Genomic DNA, 9753 nt, shown 5'->3' with positions numbered 1-9753 from the left:
GGTGTAGCGAAATGCTTGTGTTTCTAGCTCCAATAGTGCAGTAATGTCTAACAATTCACAACAATACAAACAAATCTAAAAGTAAAATAATGGAATAATGGGCCGCACAGCCCTCCATGTGCTCGCCAGAGGTAGCCTGACTGCCATTAGGTACCGAGATGAGATCCTCAGACCCCTTGTGAGACCATATGCTGGTGCGGTTGGCCCTGGGTTCTTTCTAATGCAAGACAATGCTAGACCTCATGTGGCTGGAGTGTGTCAGCAGTTCCTGCAAGAGGAAGGCATTGATGCTATGGACTGGCCCGCCCGTTCCCCAGACCTGATTCCAATTGAGCACATCTGGGACATCATGTCTCGCTCCATCCACCAACGCCACGTTGCACCACAGACTGTCCAGGAGTTGGCGAATGCTTTAGTCCAGGTCTGGGAGGAGATCCCTCAGGAGACCATCCGCTACCTCATCAGGAGCATGCCCAGGCGTTGTAGGGAGGTCATACAGGCACGTGGAGGCCACACACACTACTGAGCCTCATTTTGACTTGTTTTAAGGACATTACCACAAAGTTGGATCAGCCTGTAGTGTGGTTTTCCACTTTAATTTTGAGTGTGACTCCAAATCCAGACCTCCATGGGTTGATAAATTTGATTTCCATTGATAATTTTTGTGTGATTTTGTAGTCAGCACATTCAACTATGTAAAGAAAAAAGTATTTAATAAGAATGTTTCATTCATTCAGATCTAGGATGTGTTATTTTAGTGTTCCCTTTATTTTTTTGAGCAGTGTATATAGGTCAGTAGCCTCTAAGGTGCAGGGTTTAGTAACCGGGTGGTGCTTGGCTAGGGATGGCTATTTAACAGTCTGATGGCCTTGAGATAGAAGCTGTTTTTCAGTGTCTCGTCCCAGCTTTGATGCACCTGTACTGACCTCGCCTTCTGGATGATAAGAGGGTGGACAGGCAGTGGCTCGAGCGGTTGATGTCCTTGATGATCTTTTTGGCCTTCCTGTGACATCGGGTGCTGTAGGTGTCCTGGAGGGCAGGCAGTGTGCCGCCGGTAATGCGTTGGGCAGACCGCACCAGCCTCTGGAGAGCCCTGCGGTGCAGTTGGCGTACCAGGCGGTGATACAGCCCGACAGGATGCTCTCAATTGTGCATCTGTAAAAGTTTGTGAGGGTTTGTTACGCCTTCTTCTCCACACTGTCTGTGTGGGTGGACCATTTCAGATCGTCAGTGATGTGTACGCCGAGGAACTTGAAGTTTTCCACCTTCTCCACTGCTGTCCCGTCGATGTGGATAGTGGCGTGCTCCCTCTGCTGTTTCCTGAAGTCCATGATCAGCTCCTTCATTTTGTTGACAATGAGGGTGACGTTATTTTCCTGGCACCACAGGGCCCTCACCTCCTCCCTGTAGACTGTCTCAGCATTGTTGGTAATCAGGCCTACTATGGTTGTGTCGTCTGCAAACTTGATGATTAAGGGAGGCGTGTGTGGCCACACAGTCATGGGTGAACAGGGAGTACAGGAGGGGGCTGAGCACGCATCCTTGTGGGTCCCCTGTGTTGAGGAGCAGTGTAGTGGAGGTGTTGTTTCCTCCCTTCACCACCTGGGGGCTGGCCCGTCAGGAAGTCCAGGACGCAATTGCACAGGGCGGGGTTGAGACCCAGGGCCTCAAGCTTAATGATATGATTGGTGGGTACTATGGTGTTGAAGGCTGAGCTATAGTCAATGAACAGCATTCTTACATGGCATTCCTCTTGTCCAGATGGGATAGGGCAATGTGCAGTGCAATGGCGATTGTATCGTCTGTGGATCTATTGGGGCGATAAGCAAACTGAAGTGGGTCTAGGGTGTCAGCTAAAGTAGAGGTGATATGATCCTTAACTAGCCTCTCAAAGCACAGACTGAGGCAAGAACCTGCGTTTCGCTTGCCTGGTCAATCAGACTGCTGCGCTCACATTTAATTTAAAGCGAAACAGAATGTGAAAAGCAGATTTTTAGTATTGTTAGATACTAAAACCTGTCGTTTTCAGCACTCTTGGCATTTTCTCACTTAAATTTATCCTTACCATGGCTCTAGTTTTGTCTTTTGGAATATGACACTAATGTATGAAAATGAGTAAACATTCCATTTTATGTATATACTGTAACATTTAAATTAAAACAATTTGAATTTGCAAAATAATTTCACCTGCACTGTCACTACACGTATGGTCATTTTCAAAAAGCTTGGGTTATGAGAATCAAGCACCTTTAAAGAGAACAGGCTCGTGGTAATGACTGGAGCAGAAAACACATGGTTTACAGGTGTCTGAAATTCCATTTGCTCCGTTCCGGCAAATTTTATGAGATGTTCTCCACTCAGCCACCTGTGAAATCAAGATGCACATTTTTGAGGATAATGTTTGGGTTAAAGTGTCTTGAGTGTCAGTTACATTGGGGAACGAGCTATACATTAATTTTTGTTAGATCAACTCTGACTAATGAGAATGTTCCAGGTGGTAATCAAGTGTACAAAGGTTTAACTCTGCATTGATATGCAATAGAAGTAACTTTGTTGACAGACGATTTTCAGGTACATCACTATGCTGTTGTAAGAGACCCTATTTTCCTGTAGGATTATTTGGCTTTTTTCACTGAATATTTAAGTTACTTGTTATGACTTGGGCGCATGCTCCAGAATGCAAATTAAACAGCTATCAGGTGAACAGAATGAACAAAACTTTATCTAAAATAATTTAATTAGGTTGAAAATGAGGTCACATTTTCACAAATATTTTAAAACATGCCATTAACACAATTTACATTAAAGGTAGTGCCATTATTATACAATGAATTTAAAACATGAATAAATATTAGTCTTTGGAACAGTTCAGAACATCAGGCTAAGGCAACCCTAGATCACTTTCTAATACGCCTTTCAGAGGATGGCAACGGCCAGGCTTAACTGATTTAACTAATCAACTTCAATAGTGCTTGACTGGAGCAAATGCCTGCACACACTGTCCTTATAGGAATGGAGTTGCCTACCATTCTCAAGACAATATGCATATTTTTCATGAAAGTACAATCTATGCGTTTTTCACAAGAAGCTTAATTCTGCATTGCAAATTAACAAGAAGCATTTTCAGAGGTAGACCATGATACAAAAGCAAAGGGCTAAGTTAGTCAAAATCAATCTAGAAGCTAAAGCAGATGATCCTTCTGTGTTGAGATACTGTGTCTTCATGACCACTGACGTAGATGCATCAAGCCAAGTGATGGCAGTGTACAAATGTAGGCCCCCTAAACACTCGGTTGTACAGCTGATGTACAAAGCGTTTGACAACAGTTGCAATACAAAAAAATACTAATTTTGTGATACAACTGAGTTTGTCTGCACAATGCTTGTGTTATTATTTTTGCGCAGAAAAACTGTCAGGTCTAACAAAGCTGTAATATCAATAGTACAACCCGAGGGGGGGTGTAAGGTTAGCTATGAAGGGTAGAGGGGCTTTCCCAGTCCTGGACGGCAGACTCTGCTGGTCAGCCTCTCCCCTCGTGGGGTCTGACCGGTCATTAAGCGCATCAGAGTCTCTGAGGTGCCTGGTCTGATCCAAGGCTCCATGGCAACCATATCCACTGAGCCTGGGGCACGAGGGGAAACCTGCGGAGACGCATCTTCATCGCTAGACAGGTCTGCTGGACAAGAGGGCAACCGTGAAGAGATACCTACAACCCATCCATCATCTTCTTAATACTCATTCATAGAGAGATCTTCCAGGTAGATATAGATTGTTCTATTCTGGCACACTATGACAGCCTCTATGGTTTTATCTCTATGTAATCATTGCCATCTTCCAGGGCCAAGGTCTTCACCCACCTGTTCCGAGGCCGTAGTGGCTCATAGCCTGCAGTCTCTTGGTCCTATGGTGGTTATGCCCTCTGCCATGCTGCTCAGTGTTGAGACTGGGACTGGTGGGAGTAGTTCTCTGGCTGGTCCACAGGCTCTCTGGAGCACACCCGCTCCTAAACAAGCCAGAGCACAAGATATGATGACGGTAGAGGAATATAGCATTTTCAATGAAGAGCTGCCACTGGCCTCTTCATTTAAGAAGTGAGGCCATATTCACAATGTAGGGATCAGGGGCTGTTTGTGTCAAGCGTCTCAGTGCTGAATTAGGATCAGTTTTTCCTTTTAGATCATGATAAGTTTGCATGGACATGGGAGGGGCGTGATCTGAGATCAGCCACACCCCCCACTGAGACACTAGGAGAATATGGTCCCAGATAGAGTCTGAACTGAACTATTTGAGACTGTTAGAGGACTTACATTGTGCAGGTCTGCCCTCTTGGCCAGCCTCCTCCTCTCCCTGGCTGAGAGCTGGGGCTTCTGCTCAGGTGTGGGGGGCACTGGAAAGGTTTCACCCATGGGATCTGGAGACAAATCACTGATTAAATATACAGTACCAGTCAAAAGTTTCTTACATTTTTACTATTTTCTACATTGTAGAATAATATTGAAGACATCAAAACTATGAAATAAAACACATGGAATCATGTAGTAACCCAAAAAGTGTTATAAAATATATTTTTATTTGTTTATTTCAGATTCTTTAAAGTAACTACCCTTTGCATTGATGCAATGTAGCCACCCTTTGCACATTCAGATGTCAAATCAGCACTGCAGAGCTCTCCCTGTACTATGCCGTGCCTTGATTGTATTACTGTTGATGATATCTGGAAATGTGTTGGTCACTAATGAGACGTGGTTAAGAAAGAGTGTTTTGAATACTGATGTTAACTTTTCTTGTTATAACCTTTTTCGGTAAGACAGATCTTCCAAAGGTGGGGGAGTGGCAATCTTTACCAAGGATCACCTTCAGTGCTCAGTTGTCTCCACCAAGTCTGTCCGCAAACAATTTGATTGATTTGATTTGCTGGTTTTATAGCTCTTTGTTGATTGTTGCTGGGTGCTATCGTCCTCCATCAGCACCGGCCTGTACCCTACCTGCCCTAATCTCTCTCCTGGCCCCTTATACTAAGTCTGAATTTGTCCTGCTAGGTGACCTAAACTGGGACATGCTTAAACCACCTGACCAAGTCCTAAAGCAATGGGACTCCCTAAATCTTCCTCAGATTATCACCAATCCCACAAAGTAAGACTCCAAACACTGAGAAAAGGCTACTCTCCTCGATGTTATCCTCACATATAATCCTGATAGGTATCAGTCTGGTGTTTTCTGTAATGACCTTGGTGATCACTGTTTTAAAGCCTGTGTTCGTAATGGCTGCTCGGTGAAACGACCTGTCCTGATTTGTCATAGACACTTGCTAAAAAACTTTAATGAGCAAGCCTTCCTTCATGAACTGGCCTCTAAAATGGTATAGAATCAGCTTGATCCCCTCTGTCGAAGACGCTTGGACCTTCTTTTTTGATATTTTCAGTGGTATTGTTAACAAACACACCCCCATAAAGAAAATGAGAATTAAAAACAGGTTCAGCCCCTGGTTCGACCGTGATCTTGCAGAGTTACTCCACCTCAAGAGTTGCATTTAGCGAAAGGCTCGGCATACTCAGGCTGACTGGCTCTCGTTCAGGGAAAGAAATAAGTGTACTCAGTCTATCCGGAAGGCCAAAGTTAGTTACTTTAAGGAGCAGTTCTCTCTCTGTGGGTCTAACCCAAAGAAGTTCTGGAAAACGGTTAAAGATCTGGAGAATAAACCTTCCTCCTCACAGCTGCCCATGTCCCTTAATGTTGTTGATGTGGTTGTTACTGACAAGAAGCACATGGCTGAGCTCTTTAATCACTCATTAAGTCAGGATTCCTATTTGACTTAATTGCCCGTCCAACATTTCCTCATCTCCCACCCCTTCTAATGTGACTATCCCCGATGCTTCTCCCTCTTTTTCCCCTGCCCCGCTACAAAGTGTCTCCATGCAGGCAGTCACTGAGTCCGAGGTGCTAAAGGAGCTCCTTAAACTTGACCCCAAAAAACCTCCATCTGGTTAGACCCTTTCTTCTTTAAGGTTGCTGCCCCTATCATCGCCAAGCCTATCTCCAACCTTTTTAACCTGTCTCTCCTTTCTGGGGAGGTTCCCATTGCTTGGAAGGCAGCCACAGTTCGTCCTTTATTTAAAGGGGGAGATCAAGCTGATCCTAACTGTTATAGGCCTATTTCTATTTTGCTCTGTTTATCAAAAGTGTTGGGAAGCTTGTCAATAATCATCTGACTGGCTTTTTTGATGTCTATAGTATTCTCTCTGGTATGCAATCTGGTTTCCTCTCAGGTTATGGATGTGTCACTGCAACCTTAAAGGTCTTCAATGATGTCACCATTGCCCTTGATTCTAAGCAATATTGTGCTGCTATTTTTATTGACTTAGCCAAAGCTTTTGATACAGTAGACTATTCCATTCTTGTGGGCCGGCTAAGGAGTATTGGTGTCTGAGGGGTCTTTGGCCTGGTTTGCTAACTACCTCTCGCAAAGTGTGCAGTGTATAAAGTCAGAAATCTTCTGTCTCAGCCACTGCCTGTCACCAACTATGTAGTGTTGTGTGTTTTGTCCTATATTTATATTGTATTTATATAGATTTTTTTTTAAATCCCAGGCCCCCGTCCCCGCAGGAGGCCTTTTGCCTTTTGTTAGGCCGTCATTGTAAATAAGAATTTGTTCTTAACTAACTTGCCTGGTTAAATAAAAATAAAAATGACAGCTTTGCACACTCTGGCATTCTCTAAACCAGCTTCATGAGGTAGTCACCTGGAATGCATTTCAATTAACAGGTATGTCTTGTTCAAAGTTAACTTGTGGAATTTCTTTCCTTCTAAAATCAGTTGTGTTATGGCAACAATAGCTCAAATAAGCAAAGAGAAACGACAGTCCATCATTACTTTAAGACATGAAGGTCAGTCAATTCGGAAAAATGTGCAGTCACAAAAACCATCAAGTGCTAGGATGAAACTGGCTCTCATGAGGACCGCCACAGGAAAGGAAGACCCAGAGTTACCTCTGCTGCAGAGGATAAGTTCATTAGAGTTACCACCCTCAGAAATTGCAGCCCAAATAAATGCTTCAGAGTTCAAGTAACAGACACATATCAACTGTTCAGAGGAGACTGCGTGAATCAGGCCTTCATGGTCGAATTGCTGCAAAGAAACCACCACTAAAGGACACCAAAAAGAAGAAGAGACTTGCTTGGGCCAAGAAACACGAGCAATGGACATTAGACCGGTGGAAATCTTTCCATTGTTCTGATGAGTCCAAATTGGAGAATTTTGGTTCCAACTACCATGTCTTTGTGAGACGCAGAGTAGGTGAACAGATCTCCGCATGTGTGGTTCCCACCGTGAAGCATGGAGGAGGTGGTGACACTGATTTATTTTGAATTCAAGGCACACTTAACCAGCATGGCTACCACAGCATTCTGTAGCGATACACCATCCCATATGGTTTGCGCTTAGTGGGACTATCATTTGTTTTTCTTCAACAGGACAATGACCCAAAACACACCTCCAGGCTGTGCAAGCGCTATTTAACCAAGGAGAGTGATGGAGTGCTGTATCAGATGACCCGACCTCAACCCAATTGAGAGAGTTTGGGATGAGTTGGACCACAGAGTGAAGGAAAAGCAGCCACCAAGTGCTCAGCATCTGTGGGAACTCCTTCAAGACATTCCTCATGAAGCTGGTTTAGAGAATGCCAAGAGTGTGCAAAGCTGTCATCAAGGCAAAGGGTGGCTACTCAGAAGAACCTAAAATATATTTCGATTTTTTTGGTTACTCCATGATTCCATGTGTTATTTCATAGTTTTGATGTCTTCGCCATTATTCTACAATGTAGAGAATAGTAAAACCCTTGAATGAGCAGGTGTCCCAACTTGTGACTGGTACTCTAGTTAGTGGTGTGATTCTCAAGACACTCTTTCCCTTACAAAAACTGGGGGGTGTCCCAAATGGCACCGTATTCCCTATATAGTGCACTACTTTTGACCAGAGCCCATAGACCGCCGGTCAAAAGTAGTGCACTATTTGGGAAATAGAGTGCCATTTGGGATGCACACCATGTGTTATTCCCAACGCACACCTTCCCTTACTACACAGGGATAGTAGTGAACCACAAGGGGCCTACCAATGAAGGCACTGTCAGACTCCAACAGGGAACCTCTCATAGGATCCCCCACTGCATTCCTCTGGGGAGAACAGTGTACAGGCTTAGTGACACACACACACACAAGCTGTACAGCAAATAAAACACTGTACGTGGTTCAGTGCACTAGTAAATGAACTGGTCAGTATAAACTCACCAAATAATGGTTTTGTTGCTGGGGTGGTGACAGGTCAAAACAATCTGTAAAATGCAAAGACAAATGATTTAAACCCCTTACAAGGCCTGATAAGTTAGTTATTGATAGAGCAGTCAACGGGTCGGTGATCAATGATGATTTAATAGTGAGTGTTTAGGCACTGAGCAGTGAGGTTGATATTGAGGCTGTGGACAGTGAGTAGAGGTTGATATTGAGGCTGTGGACAGTGAGTAGAGGTTGATATTGAGTCTAGACAGTGAGTAGAGGTTGATATTGAGTCTGTGGACAGTGAGTAGAGGTTGATATTGAGTCTAGACAGTGAGTAGAGGTTGATATTGAGTCTAGACAGTGAGTAGAGGTTGATATTGAGTCTAGACAGTGAGTAGAGGTTGATATTGTGTCTGAGGACAGTGAGTAGAGATTGATATTGTGTCTGAGGACAGTGAGTAGAGGTTGATATTGAGTCTGTGGACAGTGAGTAGAGGTTGATATTGAGTCTAGACAGTGAGTAGAGGTTGATATTGAGTCTAGACAGTGAGTAGAGGTTGATATTGAGTCTGAGGACAGTGAGTAGAGGTTGATATTGTGTCTGAGGACAGTGAGTAGAGGTTGATATTGAGTCTAGACAGTGAGTAGAGGTTGATATTGTGTCTGTGGACAGTGAGTAGAGGTTGATAATGTGTCTGTGGACAGTGAGTAGAGGTTGATATTGAGTCTAGACAGTGAGTAGAGGTTGATATTGAGTCTGAGGACAGTGAGTAGAGGTTGATATTGAGTCTGTGGACAGTGAGTAGAGGTTGATATTGTGTCTGTGGACAGTGAGTAGAGGTTGATATTGTGTCTGAGGACAGTGAGTAGAGGTTGATATTGTGTCTGAGGACAGTGAGTAGAGGTTGATATTGTGTCTGAGGACAGTGAGTAGAGGTTGATATTGAGTCTAGACAGTGAGTAGAGGTTGATATTGAGTCTAGACAGTGAGTAGAGGTTGATATTGAGTCTGTGGACAGTGAGTAGAGGTTGATATTGTGTCTGTGGACAGTGAGTAGAGGTTGATATTGTGTCTGAGGACAGTGAGTAGAGGTTGATATTGAGGCTGTGGACAGTGAGTAGAGGTTGATATTGAGGCTGTGGACAGTGAGTATAGGTTGATATTGAGGCTGTGGACAGTGAGTAGAGGTTGATATTGAGTCTAGACAGTGAGTAGAGGTTGATATTGAGTCTGTGGACAGTGAGTAGAGGTTGATATTGAGTCTAGACAGTGAGTAGAGGTTGATATTGAGTCTAGACAGTGAGTAGAGGTTGATATTGAGTCTAGACAGTGAGTAGAGGTTGATATTGAGTCTAGACAGTGAGTAGAGGTTGATATTGAGTCTAGACAGTGAGTAGAGGTTGATATTGTGTCTGAGGACAGTGAGTAGAGGTTGATAGTGTGTCTGTGGACAGTGAGTAGAGGTTGATATTGAGTCTAGA

The 9753-nt window shown here is 43.8% G+C and overlaps 1 pseudogene; it reads right to left on the bottom strand.

Annotated features, from left to right (window-relative positions):
• Nucleotides 1-2719: 2719 nt before the first annotated feature.
• LOC139550832 (centrosome and spindle pole-associated protein 1-like) overlaps nucleotides 2720-9753 on the bottom strand; it is a 34869-nt pseudogene continuing 27835 nt past the window's right edge.

The sequence above is a fragment of the Salvelinus alpinus genome, chromosome 23 (assembly GCF_045679555.1).
Source record: "Salvelinus alpinus chromosome 23, SLU_Salpinus.1, whole genome shotgun sequence".
In the NCBI taxonomy this organism is placed as follows: domain Eukaryota; kingdom Metazoa; phylum Chordata; class Actinopteri; order Salmoniformes; family Salmonidae; genus Salvelinus; species Salvelinus alpinus.
This window is presented reverse-complemented; position numbering and strand designations above follow the sequence as displayed.